We start from the raw sequence: 25,875 nt of genomic DNA on the forward strand, positions 1-25,875 counted from the left end.
CATTGTCTATTAGTCAAACTCCTTTTGGGGAGAATGGATTAATATTTGTCATTCAGATTAATCTAATTAATTAGCAAATCAGTTCAGATTTATAAAACTGCATAACAAGGTTCCATCACTCTAATTAAACCCAGTGAAGCTGCTGCTATTATATTGTGTAGTAGCGCAGTCATTTCACACCAATCTCTTTATTGTATATGATCTAATTACAATTTCTTGTCTGTTTGTATTAAAATCAAATATACTGTTTCTATTTTATAAGTTCACTAAACTACTTGTTAGTAAATCTCTCATTACTTTTACCCTGATTCAAATTCTGCAGTTTGCATTTTATTGGTAAATATCTCTTTAAGAATCAGAGAAATTCAAATAGCTCATTGTTAACCTTTAACGTGAGTGCTTACATCATGCCTGAGCCTTTTACTTTCATTTTCAACCACTCACATGGTCGCAAAGGGATTTTCAGCTTCTAAATATGCTAATATTGGGAAAAAATCTTGAGAATAAGAAAACAAACTTTTCAGCTTGTGACATTGGCAGGAATCTGAAAACAAATAAGTAAGCAATTTGAGCACTTCTGAACATGTCCCATGTGCATGCAGTGTATGACAGCTTTTCCTCCCTTGAAATGGCTATTTGCAAAGCTCAAACATTTCTCTGTAAGAATCAAGTTGCATTTACCTGAGACAAGTTTTATTTTAACTATAATAAGCCTTGTTCATTTCATATAAAAAGAAAGAAAAATATTTTCCTGTTTAAGCATGCACTAATCATTAAATCAGTTAAGCCATGAAACATTTACAGGCAAACATTTAAAAAAAACAGGCACATATCTTCTGTTTCCTAAAGTTCAGAACTTATTAAGAAATCTATATTTAAACTGTATGTTCAAATAAACATTTTAAATGCTTATTTAAGTGCATTTTAAGCTGTAAATAATTCTCCTTGTCTACACTACACAGAAAAACATGCAGTTCATGTTACTTAAAGGTTTTCGTTTTCTTTAAGCGTTCCCCCTTTATTTTTTTTAAAGTAACTTGTCTGATACTATGAAAGTAAAGCACTCTAACAAAAAGTATAAGCAGAAAAAGTGTTTTGTTGCATGCATTTTGCTGTTGTTATTTACTATACTTTGTGAGATATTAGTTACATGGAGATTTGTTCAAGCATTACCAAGGTGTTAAGTTAGTAACCTAGAAAGTTAATAGACAGGAATAAAATGTTTTTACCTTTTTTCCTTTTGGGATTGTAGTCCTTTAGTTAAAAAGCATTCTTTTTGTTGTACATTTTAGAAAACGTCATAGATTTTCCATCTGAATAAAGTGTGGTTTCCTTTAGTTAAATTGTGTGTAGTATAAAAGGAAAATATATGCAAAATAATTATTTAAAAGTTACTTGTCATTTAGTCTCTTTTTCTTCTTTTTGTCTGCTTTTTTCCATTCATTCCTCTCTGCTTGGTGCTTTAAGGAAATGTCAGTCCAGTCCATTTCTTCTGTTTGAGTTAAAGTTTTATTAGATGTTAAAAAAGACACAGCTGCATCCATGCTGTCAAAAGGGCTTTGCTCTATCTGGTCAAAAGATTTTAGGTCTTGCAGGAAACAGTAAACAATAAATGAGTCTTGAATTGTCTCTTCTTCAATTATTTTATTAAAGGTAAACATTACTTTCTTTTAGAGTTTATCTCTGATGAGTAATCATTGTCAAATCTTACTATATTATCTTGGTATCTGACAGGAGAGTTTGACCATGCAGATTTTAGAACCAGTTCCTTGTCCCGAGAAGATATAAATCTTGCTGTTTTTGATCTTGGACTTTTATTTGCTTTGCTGGAAGATGAAGAAACTGCCGGTGACCTATAGGCTCTTTCACTTCCATAAGAGAAAGACTCCGGAAAATTCAGAACATTTGGAAGCCAGGATGTGAGAAAATTTACCATTTTGTCTCCTTTAGTCTTTTCCAGTAGTCCGTAAATAAGCATGTTGTTTCTCTTTGACCTATTTTCAACATCATCAAGTTTGTTTGTTACAAAAGTATTTTGTTTTGAGAGAGACTCATGCTGATGTTCTTGTTCCATGAGTCTGCCTTCTATGTCCTTTAATGTTTCTTCTATGTTAGCAATCTGAGTCATATGTTGCGTTATTAATTCTTGTAACTGCTCCATTTGTTTTGTGCATTTTTTCTTTAAAAGAGACACATTTTTGTTCATTTGTCAAACTTCAAAAATAAATCCTGCATGGTAGATAATAAAGTTTATAGTTCCTTCTTCATTGTCTGGTCCTGTGAAGTGTTCTTTTGATAACTCATTTTGTAATGAAATCTGAGCCCTTTTAGCTTGAATGTTGATAGAAAAATCATAGAATTGAAACAAAATAAGCTAATGTAGACTTCCAAAGACTGTAGTAGAAGTTACTGTTTAAGTGTAAGAAGTTCAGGAGTATCATTTTTTTTAAATTTCTGTCAGAAATATAACTTAGATAAGAGAGCTAAGAAAAAGTGCTGTCAACCTGTCAGCATCCTGGTCATGCCCCACAAGGTGGACGAGTCTTGATCTACATTAGCAACGAGTATAACTCTAGGTTGGTTAAAATGGACATGTTCTGGAGTATATCTGTGTGCAAATAACCATAGACAAAGCCTGCACCATATATCCTAGCAAGTTATAGATCACCCTCTATGTCCCAAGATCCCCATAACATGTAACTAGACCCAGTGCAACACTCACCATTAAAACAAATACCATATTCATGGGAGACTTTAACTACCCCTCTATAGTTTGAGAAATAGACACAATATACATTGCCTCAGATTCACAGAGATAGTGATTCCTGGACTTTATTAATACAAATATTCTTGACCAGATAGTGTGCGCATCCACCAGAAGTTTAAATATATATGTGACCTGGTAATCAGTGCTGTACCCCCCCCCCCCCACACCATGTCACTTCCTCACTAGTGAAATAAAAATCAACTTGGTAACCTCAGTAACTCAGACAGAGAGCAATTGCCCGTGGAACCCTTGCACGGCCAAGCAACAATATTCGACAACACAAATAAGCCAGCAAGAAGAAGCCACAGTCACATCCAAATTTCTTTATTGAATAAGGTGAAAAAAATATCACCTTATAAGTCCATAGTGGAAAAAAACCCCACAAATATTCAAACCGGTTTCGGCTCCTAGGAGCCTTCTTCAGTGAAATGCAAAAAATAATACAAAACCAGAGTATCAGGATGCATACATATATAAGTAATTAGACAATATCTCAAAGCCAATCACAACCAGACATGGAAATTAGTTATAATTGGTCATTGAGGCCAGGTGGAAACAAAGCTCCAAGTTTTATAATCCACCTTCTTTCCTTGGAGCTAAGCAGTTGTTGCCAAAAATGTTTGTCTTTACATTTCCCCTTAACACAATCAATAATAACAAACTTAAATGAAGCAGAAACATGTGTTAAACAATGTTTATATAATGCATTGCTTGTTCGTTTGTTTTTAATATCGCTCAGATGCTCACAAATTCTAAGTCGGAAGGCTCTAGAAGTCTTACCGACATAGAAAGCAGAACAATTGCAGGTCACCAAATAGATGACCCACTCAGTATTGCAGTTGGCCCAAAAATGGTGTCAAAAACATCTGACGTGTTTTAACTACTGAATTCACTAGAGCCAGAAGAATCTGTTCTAGCCAAAAATCATTCCTTGAGGCTCAGGAGGATTTGACACATAGATTTATCAGCAGGGGTTATTGTCCAGGGCATGTGCATTTAGCCAAAAGATCTGTGTTTAATATTAACAGGGAAGATTTATTATCATATAAAGGTCATGATGGTATCCCTAAGTCACAACCAATACGTCTGGTAACCACATATGGACGTAATACACAGGGTTTCAAAGACATTATAAATAGACATTGGAATGTCCTGAAAGCTGACCAGAAACTTAACTCTTTACTTCCTGACACATGTTCGTTTTCATTTAGAAGAGGACAGACCATTGGCTCTAAACTTAGCCATTACAAAAGAGTTGGGTCTGATCCTTCCCCTCTCACACAGTTGTCCATTCTAGGTAAACCTATTGTTGGATGCATGCCCTGTGGGCATTGCTCTTTTTGTTTACGGGTCTTACGTACTAGTGAATTCAGTAGTAAAAACACGTCAGATGTTTTTGACATCAATTTTTGGGCCAACTGCAATACTGAGTGGGTCATCTATTTGGTGACCTGCAATTGTTCTGCTTTCTATGTCGGTAAGACTTCTAGAGCCTTCCGACTTAGAATTTGTGAGCATCTGAGCGATATTAAAAACAAACGAACAAGCAATGCATTATATAAACATTGTTTAACACATGTTTCTGCTTCATTTAAGTTTGTTATTATTGATTGTGTTAAGGGGAAATGTAAAGACAAACATTTTTGGCAACAACTGCTTAGCTCCAAGGAAAGAAGGTGGATTATAAAACTTGGAGCTTTGTTTCCACCTGGCCTCAATGACCAATTATAACTAATTTCCATGTCTGGTTGTGATTGGCTTTGAGATATTGTCTAATTACTTATATATGTATGCATCCTGATACTCTGGTTTTGTATTATTTTTTGCATTTCACTGAAGAAGGCTCCTAGGAGCCGAAACCGGTTTGAATATTTGTGGTTTTTTTTCCACTATGGACTTATAAGGTGATATTTTTTTCACCTTATTCAATAAAGAAATTTGGATGTGACTGTGGCTTCTTCTTGCTAACCTCAGTAACCCCATAAAAGTTAGGACCTATTCTAAACTAAACTACATTCTATTAAGTGATAGTTTTTCAAAATTCAGTGCCCCTATTAACACTGAGTTCACAGCAATCTATGTGGAGCTGTTCACATAGATCCTGTACAAGCATACAAATTACTGCACAGAGGCTGCTCTACCTTCCAGACGTAATCCCAAAAACAAACAAATAATAAAAACAAACCATACTGGTGGAATCCTAACCTTAGCAGGTTATATAACAAAAGGGAAAAAATCCTGCCTAAAATCAGGAAGAGCAGCTACCATAATGATAACTTCTCTCTAATTAAACTAAACAGAAAATTTAGAGGCCTGATTAAGTCCAACAAGGTCAATTATGAGGTTATGATAGCCTCACAGGCTAAAGACAACTACAAGGCATTCTGCAGTTATATCTGTAATCTCAAAAGCAGAACACAGCAGGACTTCCAAGATGGCTGCACACTGATCAACAGTTTGATTTCAGCTCTCTCAGTGTGAAAAAAGAAACTGAAAGATAAGAGCCAGTTACTGGATAGTAACTACACTGCTAGTGTGTTTGCAAAGAAGAAAATTAGAAGGCCTGAAAGAAAATCGACTAGAAAACAAGAAAACACTGACTGGGAAGAATTCTGCATCAGTTCAGCAAAAAACAGTTCAGGTTCCAGGTTTGGTACAAAACATGGCTTTATGTATTCTAGGGATAAAATAGGTTAAATGGGCTCAGAGCTGATTAGAATAAATGTATCACTGAAAGAGTATATTGACTCAAATAACCAAGGACTGGAAAATGTAAGAAACTTTAAACAGCTATTCAGATGAACTAATAAAACTGCAAAAATCAGAGATTAAAATGAAGAAAAGACTGGCCAAATATGAAACTGCTCAGGAAGAGGTGTTTCAAATAATGGTGGAGTTAGAAGACCGAGCATGCAGGGGAAAACCTGAGATTTTGTGCAGTATTAGAGAAACAAAAAGAAGCAGACTGTATTAATTTCATGAAAGCACAAATAAGCAACTGGAGTAGTATTTTACAGCATGGTTTGTCAACTGAGAGGGCACATTGCTTCTATTCTCCAAACCTGGTAATGAAAAACCAGCTAAGAACTGTATTGGTAAAGACTGAATTATACCAGCAGAAATAATTGATCCTGACAAAATTGGAGCAAAAAAGCAAAGCATTAAAATTATAGACAGTAAAGTGTCTATAATTCACTGTACACAAGACAGAAGTGAGCAAATTTATCCTAGAAATAAGAGAATCTTGAGAGGCAGGTATGAGATTTAAGCTGCTGTATGTTCAGAATACTTTTTTCCTGGAGGATCAATGTTAGTTTTTGACATAGGACATGATAAGTAGAAAGTACAAAAATGTGTCCAACAAAAAGTGAGTCACCAAAAATAAGGGGACTCTAATTCTCATTCTTCTGATAATAAAGCTTATATACAGACTTTGCTAGTGAACCATTTCCAATGTTCCAAAGGAAAATGCTTGAGAGACAGAAAAAAAATCACAGGAGCTAACTAGAAGAATTGTGAATACCTTGGACTCAAACTGGAGTCTGGACTTGGGAGATGGAGATGAACAGAAAGAAGACCAGCAACATTGAAATTAGTGAATAAATGTAAGACTATAAAACATCAATCAAGTTTGTTAAATATGGCTTTAAAAGAAAAAGTGGAAATAATAGACTTTTGTTTCTTTGCTAAACTTCTGGGGGATGGAAACACATATGCTCCACTTCATGTCATTAATGTTTGGAAGGACAGTGAGGGGAAAGGGGGCATATAACAGTGATTGTCAAGATTTATTTAGCCTAATAACAAGTTTTTTCCCATAAACAAATAAATAAGAGGACACTGAATGTAATGGAAAGTTTTCCTCTGGGAAATAAATGTTCAGTGTAAGTTGAGAGGCTTGCAAAAGAGGGCAATTGTACATTTGATGCTTGTGGCTCCATGAAGACAAGCTGACTATAGAAGGAAGCAATAAAAGCCAGAGCACCTTTAAGTCTAAAGCTTAAAGTTTTCTGAAAGCATATAATATGTTTTTCACATCTGGGAAGGGGATGAAGTTAAGGCAAGAACAGGCAGCAACTATTGTAAGTAGGAGTACAGACTGTAACATGTATCTTAGCATGGATCACCTTCATGTTGGCTTAAGCAATGCCTGCCTGTGCTGCTGTTACTTTGGGATAATTGTTCCCTTCAGGATGGTTAAGCATCAATATTAGAGGTACATCATTTTAAATTGTTTTAAATTAATAGGTCATCAGGGTGTTGTGTGAGGTATGTTTGCTTTTTTGTTTGAGAGTTTCCATTAAAAAAGTTTGTAAAATGTGACATAGATTCAAAAGGAGATGACAAGAAACCACATGTATAAGAAACCAACCTACCAAATATTAGTAGGTGCATTTAACATGAAAACTGGAAATAGACATTTTAAAAATCTGTCATAGATGGGAATAATAAATTCTTATCATAATGACTAAATTAAGCATATTATTCTGGAATGTGAATAGCCTCTCATGCATAGTCAAAAAGGTAAGAGTATTACATTATATTAGAAATGCAGAGGGCAAATATTAATGCTACAGGAGACAAATTTGGAAAGTAATGAGCATGTGGATTTGATAAAGAAAGGATTTCAGGATGGATATTCAACAGAATAGCAGGGACAAAAGAAAAAAGGAGTACTTATACTAATTGCTAGAGGAGCCCAGGTGTATATCAAAAGATCAAAGGCTGAAAAGTTTGAACACCAAAGCCTCAAACTTGAAAATTTGAAGACTGAAAATATCGAAGCCGTGGAGCATTGAATTCTTTCCCAGGGAATGAATTTGGTGGTCCATTTCCATGGCTTTGCTATTTCCTCCACTGTGGTGTGATCTTGGAGTTGGTATATTTAAGTAGGGGGTGTGGGGAGCAAAGCCCCCCACATTAGAAATAGTTTGTAGTGTTCGTGTGTTTCGCATTTTGTACTGGAACAGGGATTTTTTTCCCGAGGAAAAAAAATTGCTGTTCTGAATCTTCGAGGTTTTCAGCTTTCATGGGTTTGGGTTTGATGCTATGACATTAGAAGTTTTGACACTTCGATGTTGTGATATAGACCCAGGAGTCCCACTAATGATAGAAGAAGAAAATAATGATAGCAATGGTAGATCTATGGTAGCAGAGAATATTACTTATTGGTTGGGACTGGAACCTGATTTGCAACAGTATGGATATGACTGGGTGACATAGATAGGAAATATAGCAAAGGAGCGTAGATTTCTGAAGAAATTTATGAAAATATTTGGTATAGAATATCTAGATTTAGTATTAGGAAACTGGGACAGAGAATTTACATATTATTCCCCAAGGTGCAATAACTGGTGTAGACTAGACAAAAATTGTATTTCACAGGAACATGTGCACTTAATTGAAAAGCTTCGACACACATCCAATAACTATTTCAGATCATGTGCCAATAACAAGATAAGAATGTAGGGTAATGAAGAAAAATTAGACACTGCCACTTTCTCACCTTTCTGTTAAAAGGAGAGCAATTTAAGGAATGGATAGTTGAAATTATTGAAGAATTATTTCTTATTTCTTTAGAATTGAGTTAGCTAAAATAAAAGTAGAGTTTAAAAATAGGTGTAAATAAAAGAAAAGGATATATGGTTAAGTAGTAGCAAGAATTATTTATGGTGCTGACATAGATTAAAGTTTTGCAGAATAAGGGGAATGGGGAATCTCACGAAAAGAGAAGAGGTGCAACTGCAGAGTGCTAAAGAGAAAATAACAGAGTATCTGTATAATATCCATGGGTGTAGAAAAATTGCTGTTAAGGAACTGTTTTTTGATAACTCCAGAGCAAAAAAACTCTTAGCACAATGACTTAGGTAACAGAAAGTAAAAGGGACTGTTGCCAAATTTAGGGAGCCTATAATAAGAAAAATAACCAGAGATCCTCTAGAGGTAATAGGTATTTCAGAAAATATATGAAAATTTGTATAAAGCAGAGAAATGGGGAAATCAAGAAAAAACACAAATGAAGATATTTATGAAAGAGTTAAATATGCCAAGGTTAGAAGTAGATGAAAATTAACAGTTAAGCTAGGAGGAGATGAGATAAAAACAGAGATGTATAATCAATCTGAAGAAAAGTCTTATGGAATAGATGGTATTCCTGAAGATGTTTGGAAGCTAGAAGGGAAGAAAGTAATAAATATCTGGAAAGTGGGAGGGTGGCCTAATGGTTAAGGTGTTTGCCTTACAAACACAAGGTGCAGGGTTTGAGTCTCACAAGGGATAATTGGCTAGGCTTAAAATGGCTCACAAGGGCTGTTAGCTTAGTACCAATCTAGGAACCTATGAAGTTTTGTTTAATAGTATTCTAAAAGGAAGGGAAGCATCAACATCCTGGGAGAAAGCTGTGGTGGCTGTAAATCCTAAAGATGGTAAAGATCCATCAGATCTAGCATCATATAGGGCCATTTCAATTTTAAACCATAATTTTAAAGTGTGTATGTCTATAATAGCTAAAATGGCAAAGGTGTTGCCAAAATTGATAGATATGGATCAATTTCTTTTTGTGGAGGGGAGGCAAACATTTGACAACATTAATAGAATGATGATGATACTGAGTGAAGCAGAATGCAAGAAAATACCTCCATTACTGGTAAGTATTGATGCAGAGAAAGTATTCACCAGACTAAGCTGGGATTTTCTGAGTAGGGCAATGGAAGCAAGTGCATGGCATAATATAGTAATTTAATTAGGAGGATATATTAGGGATGGAGGCAAAAATTAAAGTGGACAGGTTCCTTTCTGATAAGTTATGTCTGAACAGAGGAACCATGCAGGGGTGTCCTCTTTCTCCTTTGTTATTTACATTATATTTAGAGCCACTGACAAAGAAAATACGGGACTCAGAATATTCAAGAATAGAATTTGCATGGTAATCAGAAAATTGGGCTTTATTTGCCAACTATATTGTTTTGTAGCTGATAAAATCAGAAAAGGACATCTCAATGTTGTAGAACATTCTGTGACAGTTTCAAGTAGTTTTAGGATATGAAATTAATGAAAACAAAACAAAGGCTACAGCTGTAAACCATGTTTCCACACATAGATTGGTTCAGCAGTACCTTTTGTTTAGGGGTACATTAAACTGAAGTATTTAGGAGTATGAATTAAAAATAATTATGTTATGGCAGCTAAGGATATGTGGAAAGAGACTAAACAAAAATTGGAAGTGTTTACAGATATGGGTATGAATAGCAAGATACAAGCCATGAAATCTTTTTATTCCCTTTACTTTTATACACAGGTCAGGCACATTTTTTTATCAACCAGAGGAGAAATTGTGGACAGTAATTAATAAAGAGCTGAAGGATTTTATCTGAGAGGGGAAGAGGGCAGGGGTCAAGTGGAATAAGTTGACCCTTCCAACAGAACAAGGTGGTTTAGAATTACCTGACTTGAAGGGATGTTTTTGACTGACACAGTTAAGGCTCATATACATAACACAAGCAGAAATATATGCTTCAAAGTCGAAAGGATTGATGATGAAGAAAGGAAGAAATAAGGAGAGGGTGGGATTTTGGATGTATATCTTAAAGGAGAATAATAACAGCCATACACAATATTATATTTATAAAGTAGCAGAAAGTATACTAAAACCTAAGACGATATGAAAATGGAGAAAGGAAATTCTGCTGATAGAGATGACTGCAAAGGTATACACAGAATAAGCAAGAGAGACCTGGAACTTGCTGGAACTGGCAAAGAAACCAAGGTATTGGGAGCAAATAACAAGAGAGGGGAAAGGTAATTGAACGTGAAGAGGTCATGAAGACATTTGGACTGCAGGCCAGAGACTACTGTCCCTATCAGCGATTGATATCAGAGTGTAGGCAAAGAGAAAGGGATTGGTCAGGGATAGGGCAATCCTAAGTGAAAATCCTGCACTGGTAGAGTGATCAGATGAATCTACAACAGAAACTGATGTTAAAAATGGATAATTACTTGGCCGTATAAAATATTGTACAAAAATTGTAGGAATCAATCTGAGGAGGTTGGAAAAGATTGGAAACAGAGATCGGATAAGCAATTCACAAGGAAACAATGAAAGACATATGCATAGCTCCAAAATATGCAACAAAGTCTAGAAAAATTAGGGATTTTGCTTAGAAGTATTTACATAAGTATTTTTAAACTCAACCAGACTACAAAGTATTTTTTGTCTGGTTGGCGGCAAATGTTGGTGGTATGACAGGGAAGAAAGAGGTAACTGGAAACATATGTTTGCAGACTTTAAAATTCCTTACAGACTACTCTTTTATAAATGCTGGGTGAGCAAATGGGTGTAACTAAGGAAGTGTTTTTTTGAGCTGGGATACAGGATCTGAATCGCGTAGACATAATAATGCCTTGTTAAGTTTAATTCTGGTGGCCACCAGAAAAACAATTAATAGAAAAAGGAAATTAAAGTCTAAACCAACTGTATTTGTAGTGCATATTCTAACAGAGCTAAAATAATTGGAAGTCGGATCTTTAGAAAAGAGTATGAACAAACTATATGGAGAAATGTAGAAACTGTGAGAATGAGACATGCGGAATAATGTTTTAAATGAGGAGTAAGATTTAAGGGAAAGCAGGAAGCGGGCAATTTATGTAATGCTGGATTGATGACAGTGCTACAAAAAATAAATAAATAAATAAATAAAAATGTGATGTATAATGTTTGTAACTAGGAACATGTTAATATGGTTTGTTTTCTTTTACATAAGTGTATGTTTGCCTATGTCTTAAATGATAATTCAATAAAGGTGTTAAAAAAGGCAGAACACAGCAGTGTGCCAAACAAGTGGTCAATGGTTTCACTGAGCAGAGCGACAAAGAGAATCAGCTGGCTGGCAGATTCAGTCCAAACTTCATCCCCCACTTCCCCTTACCCCCCCCCCATCAAATGTCTATTAGTATACCTGCTAATTATTAGCAGGGAGTAGGTCCTGGTGGCACATGCTAAGGCAACAAACACATGCTCAGTGGGCCCTGACAGTATCTTGAGATGCCTACTAAATAGCTTAAAACATGACCTATCAGGACCATTTGACTCACTTTTCAACTATAGCTTGACTAAAACAGGCTTTGTACCTAGAGGAGTGCAACAGTTATCCCATTTTAAAAGGGTGGATTATCAACAGACCGTGGAAACTACAGACCCGTTAGTCTGACTAGTCTAATATGCAAAGCCAGAAAAAAAATTTTATGGAAGTGATCAACAAAGACATAGACATCCTTTAGACACTGGACCCAACCCAGTTGGACTTTTTCAAGGAAAAGTCCTGCCTGCTAAACCTAGTGGATTTTTTGAGAAGAGCCCCAAGGCAATGGGTAAAATGGTGCATCCCACCTATCTGGACCTGGCTAAGGCATTCAATACAGTACCCAACTCAGTTATAGTTGACAAACTCACCAAACTGGGCATAAATCCTTACATAACTCACTGGATTGCTGACTGTTTCACAAACAGGACCCAGAAAGTCAGGATTGGACACCAGCAGGGTATGTCTGGTCCCTGTGATGGGACCACTCCTGTTTTGCATCTATCTTTTCAGAGGTAAAGGCTGACGTCAAGGGGTTTTGACTGACCAAGTTTGCAGATGATTGCAAATTGGGAACTATATCATAGATTTCCCCATGACACAAACATCTTACAAGATAATCTAACACAGACAAATAACTGGTGCCAAAGAAATGGATTTATATTGCCTTTTGGGAAAACAGCCAACCAGACTAATTAGTCAATCAATAAGATGCCCCTAAAAGCTGACTCGGTAGTCAGGGATCTACGAACATATGTAGACATCAATTTGGCCTTTGGCCATTATGTGGCCAAGGTAGTAAGAACATTATTCTATGTTGCCCAACTTATAAGTAAGGACATGTATCCAGACCCAAGGAAGTCATAGAGCCACCTTATTTGGCCCTTATCAGACCCATCATTGAGTATAATGTCCATTTTGAAATGTACCTATCCAGATATATGCAGCAGTTGGAACACTCACAAAGGGTCCTTACTAGGAAAATCCAGGGTATAAACATATTCCCCCGGATTCTGCAAGCCTTGCACGGCATGCAGGATTGGTGCAGGAGCTCCAGCAGGCAATATGTCGGATGTGCAATCCAGGAACTTCCTGTAGGTTCCTGCACTTGTCCTGCATTGACTCAGCCACAGTATGCAAATTACCCCATTTGCAGGAGGAATCCATGCAAATGAGGTGCATTTACAATCCAGGAAGCTGGAAACTGGCTGTGCAAGACTAGTGTAATCTGCAGAAATGTACTCCACCAGTAACAGAGTACATTTCTGCAAATTACAAAACGGAGCCATGACAGCTCCAAATAAAGGGTGGATATCATGTATAAAGCATGCCAATGGCCAACTATAAGGCCATTGGCATGGAAAACACTTGAAAAAAAATCAACTTTTCTTTTTTTTAGCCGATCTCGGCTGTTTAAGCGTAGGGCAGCGGCGCAGAAATGGGATCGGGGAAAATAAGAAAATAAACCTAAAATAAGCATTCTAACTAAAATCACTATTCTGCCATTATACTCAATGGCAGGCAGAAGACAACATGGCCAGTGAATAGTGGTTTCTAAGGGGGGAGGCTCAGTGTGGGACATGTAACTATGCATTAGCAGACAATCCTATACATTGAGGGGAATGATGGTGAATCCCAGATTTCCCCAGCATGCTAGTCAGCTCCCAACAGTGTAAGAGCAGGAATAGCTTGGTGCAAGCCTAGGAGTTGGCTGACATCATAGGGGTGTGTGTCAGGTATACTGTAAGTGGATTGGAGCCCTGTAGCTCAGGTTTGTTCCAAGCTTAGTACGGCTAAGCAAGGGAGTTTGTCTGAGGTTGCCTAGCCCTCTTTATGTTTCCTAAGCAGGGTTGAGTGCCTCGCACCGCGTTTTAAAGGGAAAAAAAAGTAAACCAGGAAACAGCAGCTCTGTGCACATTTTGCACTGTGTTTGTGTGGTGCACCCGTTGGCTTAAACAGGAAGGCAATGGGAAGGGAAAACAACAGTAGGAAGGTAATCTAGGAGAACTAGCATAGCTGGCAGGTGAAATGTATCAGAATCAGCCAATTACACAGGCAGTAGACCAGCCCAACCCAGAACACTACTATAAACTATGCAAACACCTTTCCCTCTGGTGTTTCCCATACTCTACACCACCAGTGTATACAAGCAGGGTAGTTTTAACAAACAAAACAACAAAATGATAGGGGCTGCAATAGCTATCATACAACATGTGGAAGAGGCTGAAGGTGGTGAGGATGTGAATGCTGTTGACCAACCCACAGTGAGGAGACAGAGAAGAGTTTACATACCCAGGGAAACCGACCAGGGGCTACATGAGCTGGAGATAGTGGAGAGCTATAGAGTGGACAGGGACCTCTTACAGCAAATTGTTGAACTGTGCCGGCCACACCTGACACACAGAACTAGCAGACGGGAACCCATCTCAGTGGATACCAAGGTATGTGTAGGCCTTACAATACTAGCTACAGGTACCTTCCAAAGGCCAACTGGGGATATGATGGAGATCTCACAGGCATCAGCACCCCAAGGTACTCTACCAGTTCCTGGATGTCATGTCAGCACAATGCCAGTGAGCATGTATATTTCCCCAACACCCGTGAGACGTTGGCCAGCAATATGCAACTGTTCCACCAAATAGCAGAATACCCTGAGGTAGTGGGTGCTATAGACTGCATGCACATATGCATCAAAGCACCACCCAGTGAGTGGGGTAGGGTGTACATCAACTACAAGGGTTTCCCCTCCATCAACTGCGAGGTCATGTGCAATGCCCAGGGCATAATAATGAATGTGTGTGCTGGCTGCCCTGGAAGCTGTACACACTGTGCACACAACTTCTACACAACCCATCTCCCCTTGGACAATAGCTAGGTACACAGCTATGACCACCTGCAGCGATGCACCCCTGTACTGACACGTGTATGTGTGCTTGACTGAGTATAGCAGTGTCTGTTTGTTAGCATACCTGTACTTGGGAATTCCATGAGGGCCTTCACAACCAATGTAACACCCATTGACATAGTCAGTTGGGGCTGCTGCTGTGTGGGACATTATGTGTACCCTGTTAAGCTCCTCCCCATACTGGCTTCAAGAGCCTTGCAGTACCAGCACAACAGTGTTTTACAAATGGAGTGATAGGCATGGGATACCCATTTTGTTCTGGCATGTGTGTGTAGTTGTGCATGTCTCTATATCTGTAGGGTACAGTATTCCAAGGCCACATATTCCTATTACAATCCCCATTGCCACACAGTAGTTCAGAAAGTGTTGTTGCTGCCCATAGGTGAGGCATGACAATGCAACACCCTACTACGCGTGTGGCATGTGCATTAGATGGATATCCCTGTAGTACCACTGTTGGGGTATATTATGAGTTGTATCACAGTAGTGGCCAATGCGTGATGGTGGGTGTGGCAGAATGTCATCATGGGTTTCAGGGAGTACAATATCCATAGGGGGATGTGGGTGCTGTGTACACTGTCATTACACCAAGGTACACCCAGTATATGTCCCATGTACCACTTTATGGTTACCACTGTCACCATCAATCATACAGGTAACTGATATCATAATCCAAGCCAGTTATGCATGTGCTGTGTGCAGCCTGCCTGTAACACATTGGGCACACTGTCAAGTTAGTTAGCAGTGATAGGCTGTAATATCTCGGATGTGTGTCTGTTATATATCTGTTAATATGTTTATGAAGGTTTGTTACACTACATATTGTCCATATACACCCATTACATCCCTTATTAGCATACTGTACATGTCTGGGGATGTTCTTCCTGTAATATGCAACCTGGGACACACTTGACCCTAAACGCTGTGTGGTTTGTGCAACGTAAGCCACACACATCAGTATCATGACATAGCTAGGTAGGGTTCTAGTCCCAGTGTTGCCAAGTAACAGTGTGTATGTATGTGGATGGGTCTACATCAGGTTGCAGGGTATACACGCCTCAGCAGGTCACCTGCCCATGTGGCACAGGCAATAACCATTTTAGTAACCTGTGACATGTGTTCAACTGTACTCCAGATATGTCAAAGCCATGGTGTCACCACAGTGCCATACCACTTTGTGGAATATGACTGCAGACCATCCTCATGCTGACACATGTACACCTACAACACAAATGGATAACATTATAGAAACCACAACAAACCAGTCTTGCTAACAGCTATAATGCATCATTGCTGGATAGCTACACTACCTGCCATATATGCATTACATTTTACTCCTTACAACATGTTACACTGCAGTACTGTGGAACACTGTAGTACAGTCATTGTGTGCATCAGAACCATATTAGCCTGTCCCTGCATTGATGGTATGGATGACATGGATGTGGCACAGGTATCATCATATTCACAGAGTGTGATGTTGGTTTTTCAGAGGCCGTGGGTGGGCCATACATTTGACACCATGTGTGTTGGTGAGCAGTGTACTGTGGTGAGCTAGGTTTGGTGTGCTGTGGTGTGTGTAGGTATGGGGGTTAGCCTAGGTGTGTTTTTATAGTGTGTGGGCATGCATGCACACAATTCTGCCATGTGGCTGCCCTACACAGGTGTTTATGGACAGCTGCAGACCATACCTGGCAGGGTGTGCAGTTCACTGCCTCTGGGCACGGACATGTGGACTGTGCCTGCCAGGGGTTCCATGGGCATGTCCAGGTACAGGCCTTAATGTGCTACTCTCACCTGTTGATGACAAATGTCCACTGGCACCAGGCCCCTCCTGGAACTGGCCAGGACCACGTGCATGTGGTCTGCTGTGGTGTGGTGTGGACAGCACCTTCCCCACACTGCAGGGGCTAGTACTGCCACTACAGGAGTCCCTTGGTGTCCTAGTGCATCCTCACTGACTGCCAGCTGTTGGTGTTGCTGGCCTACATCCACACGGATGTCGCCACACTCCCACCACATGTTCAAGCATGGACAGACCACAGTCAATGAGGGCTATCATCTCACCAGACCATCTATCCATGAACTGAGTTAATACATGGATGGCATCAGCAAGTTTACCGGCATTGTCACTTGCAGATGTGAGAGCAGCCCTCTGCAGCCTCAAGCCCTGTCTGATGAAATGTTCCATACATCAGCCAAATGAGCCACAAATATAGGAATCCAAACCAAAATACAAAATATAAGTACGCGCTTTCGTTTGTACTCAGTGACAAACTTCCTCTGGCTCTGAGTACAAACAAAAGCGCTTACTTATTTTTCTATTATTTATTTTATTTATCTCATGAGCATACATAGTATCTGTATTTACATGCTGTTAAGCTGTTCAAGCTAATGACTTGCTGAGGGTATATTGTAAATACTTTTACATGCTATTTCAACTGATTTTAAATTGTTTTTAAACTGAGTTTATTAAAGACTTTTTCTGTCTGCCTGGAACCGCTTTCTTATATTCTTGTATTTTAATGTTCCATACGTGCCTGCACCACCATGACAGCCTGAAACATACGCCTGCTTGTACCAGCTATGTCACCTCTGCCAGGAACATGATGCCCAGCGGCCTTACCACGAGCACCCTGGGACATCCACCTTTGTGGTTACCTGGCGAACATCTGGCTATACCTGCTGTGACCGGACACTGTAGGCATTGTTACTACACTTTCCTGTGCACTGCCACCAAATGCCAGCTGTCCCTCCACTATGGCCACTGGTGATGGGGTATGTATAGGCACTGAAACTGTGTGTGGGGTTGGGGTGGCTAAAAGAGGGATGTCAAATGTTGGCGCAGTGTCAGCCCCTGGCAACCCCACGTGTGTCTCAACAGTACTATCATCATCTTTGGTGTCTGGATGGACACCAACATCAGACTGCATGCAGGAGGGACCCTGACCCACCTCACCACTTGTGGGGTAAAACAATAAATGCACTTTAAAACCTGTACAGCATTGCCTAACAGTACACACACACACACACACACACACACACACACACACACACACACACACACACACACACACACACACACACACACACACACACACACACACACACACACACACACACACACACATCTCCATAATACCTACCTGTCCATGGCTTTACAGACAGTCCCAGGTATATGTCCATGTGGTACCCCATCCTACATCATACTTGTTAACATACACACATTGATACCACTCATTAACTTATCAGTCCTCTAAATGCCTACACAAGCGGTCACAACACAAGACTTGTTACTACATTACCTGCCTGACGTGTGTGCAGTATTTTTACATGGCCTCACTGCTGTCATTCAGTATGCACCCTCTGCATGTCCAGACATCATGAGCATGGCCCCTATATGTTTGGGTTACTATGTATTATCCATAATATCACGCACTGGTGTGTCATGTATATGTAATGCTCAGTACATGCCAGAAATACTGTTCATGCAGCCTATCATGTGACAACTGTAATATTTGGATACAATCCCTGGTGTTGACTAGTACTTTCCCAATGCATCTGTAGTGCTGCATACATGGGTTGTAGGTGACCTCTCCGCTGAATGCGATATTAGGGGTGTACCCGGTGTCTACCTTCCCTCTCAATGCCTGTTCCATGCTACAGACCATATTATAGTATCAGCTGTCCTGTGATTTCACACATGACAAGTATTCCTGCTGTGTGTACTGCATGATCCCAGAGGGAGGTACCTCTGTATGAACACCCTACAATCACACATGTGCATACATGACTACACAAGCACACACATAAACACAAGCATCCTACATGCATCAGCCTCCCTCCACTTTACCTAAGTGACTCTACAGACAAACTAACTACCCACCAGGATGCACACACACAAACACACACACGCACACACACACACACACACACACACACACACACACACACACACACACACACACACACATACACACACATACAGGTGAGGTTGCACAATGATAGTACACACAGTCCTCCTATTACCTCTCTGTCAACAAGTATAACATATGGTACCTGACAGCATGACGTGCAGCTATAGTCAATCCGTGCTGTCAACAGTATACATGTGTGTGATACATGTACTGTGTCACAAGATGAAGCCCCTTCCTCTGGATACCACTGCGCTCATGAAGACAGTATTTCTGTGCACCTGTTCTGTACCCTGCCATGTACTCTGCACCACACCTCACAGGTGTACAGCCCATTGCTGAATGTGTACTACTGTGTCAGTTATGTCAGCTTTAATGCTCACAGCCCCTATGTTTTCCAGCAACACATACCTGGTATGATATGTGGATAGATGTCATTTGAGAATGCCTGATGTCTGATGCACAGCTCTCAACATCAGCTGACCATGTATGACCAATCCAATACTCTTAAACTGACAGCCATCAGAGCATACCATGGCTATGGGGGGTGTACATACCTTTATTGATATGACACATCCATCCTTGATCTGCCATGGGACCACATCACTGCATATCATAGCAGTACATGAGCCCGATATGTGGCATATGTCCTGTACTTCCACATGCAGTTTCTGCGGAATGTATTAGGTGTGCGGATGCTGACCATGATGCATACACACCATGTGGGCATATGTGTGCACACCCTTATTATGATGGTTTGTGGCACCTCTTGTGTGCACTACAGCAGCCACTACTCCTCGCAGGGGTATACCAGCGTGGGCCATCTGCATTTGCCAGTGTATGTTCAGTCTGCCCTACACATGTCCCCCTATTCTGCATGATTGCAAGGTCTACTCATGTGCACATCCCTTTGTGTTCACACACTGTCATCACTATTGCTGTGGGGGTAGGTTTATGGCTGCCACAGGTTCCGAACCTGACTATGTGCAGATACAGCCATTCTTAGCATCCTTAGGATTCCTGCTGCAGTGCACTGGAGTGTCAGGATGACACCCCTTCCCTCTCCTTTAGCCTTTTTGCAGATGCATGATGAGTAAGCCCTCGACATGTGTGTCACTTTGCAGTGTCCTATACACTGAACACCACATGTTACAGCCTAGTCCCAGCTGATAATGCGGACCACTGTAATGCCTTATGCCATAGTGTATTTCTGCAGCAGTTGCCATTGTCCTACAGGTATATAAACTGGTGTTGCACTGTATATGGGTGTTCTTCCAAACATGTTCCTACTGTAGACCATGTCTCCCACCATTATGTTACTCCCTGTGGACACATTCCACAATGATAGAATGTTAGTTATCATGCAGAAGTCTGACATACCTTTCCAATAACCCATCATTGTCACCCCTGTGATGCCATGCATTTCACAGCAACAATATGTGCACATATACAGCATGCATTCTGGGCAGGTGTGTTAGATGCGTGCATGGCATATACCATAGCCATTACATGCCTGGTGTATTGGCAAGCATCTACATAAACCCTACTCACCAGCTACAGTTTGCTGTCTTGGTGGTATCCCAGAGGGGCCTATATAAGAGGGTGAGAGATGCACAGTCAGTGGCCACAACTGTGGCAGTGCTACAGGGTGGGTGCAGTATTACAATACCTCAACAGTACATTTCCACAATACTACCACATATGGACATCTGGTTATCACTACTATGCAGCAAGAAAATATATGTATGACATGTCAGATATGCATGCTCTACCTGTACTGATGCAGATGTGTATGTAACCATGGTCTATGGATGTGCCCTGTGGCCTTACCTGCACACTTCTCGGCCAGTGTGTGGGTGGCACCCACCTCCACAAAGGTGTCTGTCAGAACAATGATGCCGGACCTGCTCATAACTGCGGTTGTGCAGTCCGACATCATTGACCCTGTGCACTAGGTCATTCTACAGGGTGGTCCACTCCTGCTGATCATGGACAGCCTGGCCAAACAGGACAGGGTAGTGCTTGATTACATAGGTTAGCACTACTTCATTTTCAGCAGCTGAATAAGATGGTAGCTGTGCATGACATCTTGCCTGAAAGACATAAAGATGGAAACAGGTCTGAGCAACTCATACAGCAAGGTTACCACAGTTCTTAATACACATCTCTGTCACTCCCCCACCACAATATCAGTGACAACAAACTGTACACACAACTCATTAGGTATGACTACAAGCTTACCTACTAGTGGAACAGATATTGTATTGTACCACACTTTGTGCTATGTGTTTGTAGCCATGTTTCCTGTGTGGACACTCTCATTGCTGGCCTGTTACAGACTATTCACCTGCATGCCACTGTCAGGGCCACAATGGCTCCATATATGCACTATTACTACCAACATATGTTCTATAACAGTGACTCAATAGCATGTATATGTACTATTGCCCAGCAGAACCACCTCTCCAAACCCATCTGTCCATGTTACCTGGACACATCACATGTGTGTCCACCCTGTGTCCTCCTCATGAACTTGTCCAGCAATATCGTCAAGTGGAACCAACACAGGGGATGTTGCCCCCCCCGGGGGGCACACACAGACATGTTCCTGTCTCCTGAGGGCAGGTCTAGAGTCCATTCCATGGCAGGCTCCACAGACACATTTGGGATGTGCTATATCACTCTGAGGCACAAAGTACACATTAACAGGGCCAACATGTTCCTACTGCTCAGCTTCCAGGCCAGGCACCTTCAGGACGTGGACTGCTGTTGTGGGTAGCAGTGGGTGGGAGGCTTGTTCCCATTGTGTCTATATTAGGGCCCATGGGGCATCCACATCACAGACCACAAACACCATCCAGGGTGTTTACCCACCACATGTGTCACATACCACCCCTGTAGATTGTCCTTTATATCTACCAACTCTGACCACCTCAACAACTATACCTGCCATACTTCCCCATATTTCCATTCCATAATTCACAGACAAGGGCAATATGGTACCAACAAGGGGTTCACATGTGACAAACCCATCCATGTTGTACACACTGACAGCTATAGATATCTGTATGCATTGCGATGTGTGCTGTTTCCTCGCACATAGCATGCAGCACTGTGGTAGTAATATAGGGGACATGTATTTACATACATATATGCTTGTGTGTGTGTTTGTATACATATTTGTATATATGTAGACGTGCATATAGGTATATATCTATATATCTGTAGATATATGTGATGTATATATGTTCTCATATACATGTCTACACATGGGTATCTGTATATTTGTGGACATACATGTATATATATATATATATATATATATATATATATATATACATGTATATATATATAACACCTTCCTGCACAGCTTCACTGTTATGCCTTGCTGCAACACAGACAGGTGCCATATATGGACACAGCCTGACATTAGGGGGGTATATTAAGGGCCAGATTGCAGGTAACCCTATTACACACCTATGGCATTCCTGTATGCTACAATATAGATTAACCTGAGTATCCTGCAAGGGGTGGGCTATTGATCCCGCATATCCATCATAATGGCATTACTTTCACCACCAGCTATTGGCTACCTAATATAATACTTCCTATTACACAGCACACACTGTGATGCTTACATCTTATCAGTCAGTGCTGCTCTGCACAGTTGAGGGGTATGGCCCACTACCTACAGGGATGGACTCTATTGTCCTTAGCAGTTGTTCTGCTGAACATCATCACAATAACAACAGCTGAAGGCACATATAAAGCATTCCACATCATCAATCTCATTATTATGGACCAAGTACTATGGTCAGTTATATATATATATATATATATATATATATATATATATATATATATATATATATACATCCCATAATTGTTCTGGGACTGCAGACTCTTCTAGATTGTTTGGTATTTCTTTTTTTTTTCTTATACATGCTCTCTCTCTCTCTCTCTCTCTCTCTCTCTCTATCTCTCTCTCTCTCTCTCTCAGTCTCTCTCCAGTAAATGGAATGAGCTGCTTTGCTTAGATTGCAGCATGGAATTTGTAGGTGATGCACATGATCAGGTGATGGTCTCTGCACCAATCAGTGTCCTCCACTTGCTACCTGCATGCAGCATGCTGTGTAGTACTTCCAATTACCACTGTCATGCCAACCAACTACTATAAATCCCTACATCATGTGTGTGTGGTCCCTTTACCTTTCCTGTATGATAGACATCCTTTGTGTGTGTGGGCATCAGTGTTACAGACAGCAGGTAGCAATACCTCTTACAGGAGAACCTGCACACTCAGGCAAACTACATATTTGTAGGAGGTTCCAGAACTACAGAGAGAGTGTGAGTAGAGTTGTATGCATTGTATAGCACTGGTGTTACAGAATTTGTGTGTACATACTAGTTTAACTTGGAATGCGTTCTGTCTGCATAGCTCTCAACTGTAGGCCTATCCTCTTGATGGCCAGAGGTGTGCCTATTATGTTTTGTCTGTCCACCACACAGGTCTTGTGTCAGATATATCACTGGCAGTGTGTGTATTGAGTGCTATCAATACATGGCTGCATCCATTTCTGTTTCTAACGTCATATTCCTGACTAAGGGAATGTTGCAGACAATCCTGTAACACCAGCAACTTGCTTAGTGTATTACAACAGTTTTACACATGTGTCCCATATGTTCCAGCCTCTGTCCTCCACCTACATACCAGGCTTTGCACATATGACATGCTATCAGAGGTTGTTCTGTAGTGGGCTGTGAGTATGTCATGCTGCCATTCCTGCCCTCAGTCCACAGCTGTTGTGTCCCCCCCACATATTGTGGGGTTGGGGTCACATATATGTGGGCTTCACCTACACAAGACATGTGTGGCCTTATGCACTCCCGAGGCCAGTGTATGCAACAGTGGTATATGGCCCTGTATTATTGAGTCTGGGGGGAGAATGCACTATAACTAACCTAGGCTGTTCAAATATGTGGGGATATCAGGGGTAAGCTGCCTTAAGGTATCTGGATGTACATTACCATACAATCCATCTTGGGTAAATGCAAGCCTACTGCCTCCTGCCATACAGACTGTTCTGTTTGTCAGTGTGATTATGATAGTGTCAGTTATACCTTGTTATGTAACAGTTACATCCCATTGTGTCAACTGAGGTCTTTACCCCCTAGGGATTGTGTACAGAGTGTAGATAGAGGCTGCTGAACTACACATCTGCATTACTTAGTGTTGGTTGTTTGGTATCCTGTGGCCCAGTCTGTCTTTACTATTGTACTACTTGAAGGACTCGGCCTGGACAGCAACATATGTCAACCAGCTCCCTATTATGCTGTCACAGACACAGGTTGTCGAATGCGTCTTTGTCGAACTGAAAAGTGCAAAAAGGCAAAATAGTGAAACAGCTTTTCAGCGAATTCTTTCTCTTGGAAAGAATTTGCTTGGCCTATTTCGCTACTTTGCCATTTTCGGCACTGTAGTGTGATCTCAGAGTTGGAATATTTAAGTAGGGGAGGTGTGGGGGGCACAGCCCCCTATGTCAGGGGTGTGGGGGCAAAGCCCCCCACATTATGTAATGTTTTACAGGTTTTTTGTTTGTTTGTTTGCTTTAGTACAGCGATTTTTTTTTCCCTTGGAAAAAAAATCTCTGTTCTGAGGTTTCAACTTTGTAAGCTTTCTCTTGCATCGGGCCGATTATGTGTCATTCGCTCTTCTGAGCATGTGATATCATAATATAGACCTTGTCTACCTTTCCAGACTACTGTATTAGTATAACTATTTCAAAGTTGCATTAATCTGTTTATATGGATGTCGGTGTCTAAACAGCTTTATGACATAGCATATACAACTGTAATAGTACACAAATAAAGCTTTCCTATGTATGCAAACCCATGTGTGGTGTTATATCCTTTGACCTCTTTGTGGGTATATGTTGCAGGCTACAACTGTTATTTGTATGGGTGGCTCATACAGTGTCCAGTTGGTAAGGTGGTAACTGAAGACATTGTGGCTGTTCCATATTGTGTGCACCTTCTACATATGTATCTTCCTATACATATCTCTACATGTGTATGTTCAGTTACATATATATATATATATATATATATATATATATATATATATATATATATATTTATGTGTAGCTGCATATATGTGTCTAAGTATATGTATCCTAGGGATGTTGTTTGCTTCCACATTGTACATTCCTTATGGGAGCCAGACTGTACTGCATGATATGTTGCCGATACCAACCTGACATCATAGAGGTGGGATGGAGTACAGTTAACATCTTGTGCCCATGTCATGTCAGGTCTTGGTTATGGGATCTGCAACAGTTGGTAGTGTATTGCAGGGGGGACATGTGTTTGGCTGTTGGGGGGGGGGATACCTATTTGTACAAGACGTATGTTGTTTGGGGCCTCTTAACCCCATTAACGGTGCATGTGAACATATATGTTTTTGTTCTGTTCCCATATTTATCTACAGATGTATGTCTGTATATATATATATATATATATATATATATATATATATATATATATATATGTATTTAGATATATATATATATATATATATATATATATATATATATATATATATACATATATATACATATATATATATATATATATATATATATACAGACACACACACATACATCTACATGTTGAAATACATTCTCTGTACTGTTGAATGACTGGGCTGGATGATATGTTTGTGAAAACATCATGATTATGTGTATCGGACATGGCTTAGTGGTAAATCACTTTGGCTATAGTACAGCATCCTGTGTTTGAGCCTTGCAGAGGCTGTTTGTTTTGTTGCTGGGCAGAACAAGGGCCCATGGATACAGTGTGATTAAGGCACTTTTAAGCAGTTGTAAGCGAGTTTGCTCGGGTTTGCAAGAAGGTATGCAATGCTAACTTCCGGTTACAGTTTCTTAAACTCAGTTAGCTTTTCAGTTGCTCATCCTGTGTAGGCATTGCTTACCCCCCCCCCACAAACAAGCTTAAAACTGCTTACTGCTGCTTAAAAGTGCTTACTCCCACTTACCCCCACACTAATATCTTTAAAAGAAAAGAAAATGAGTTGATAAGAAAGTGGTGAAAAAGGTGAACAAAGAGGGAAAGACAGTAGGTTAAATAGCTAGGGATGTGTAGTGTGGGTGTAGGGAAGGTCCATAGCTACCCATTTCTTCTACAGCAACAGCT

The sequence above is a fragment of the Protopterus annectens genome, chromosome 4.part0, assembly GCF_019279795.1.
Source record: "Protopterus annectens isolate FY-2018-M chromosome 4.part0, PAN1.0, whole genome shotgun sequence".
Classification (NCBI taxonomy): domain Eukaryota; kingdom Metazoa; phylum Chordata; order Ceratodontiformes; family Protopteridae; genus Protopterus; species Protopterus annectens.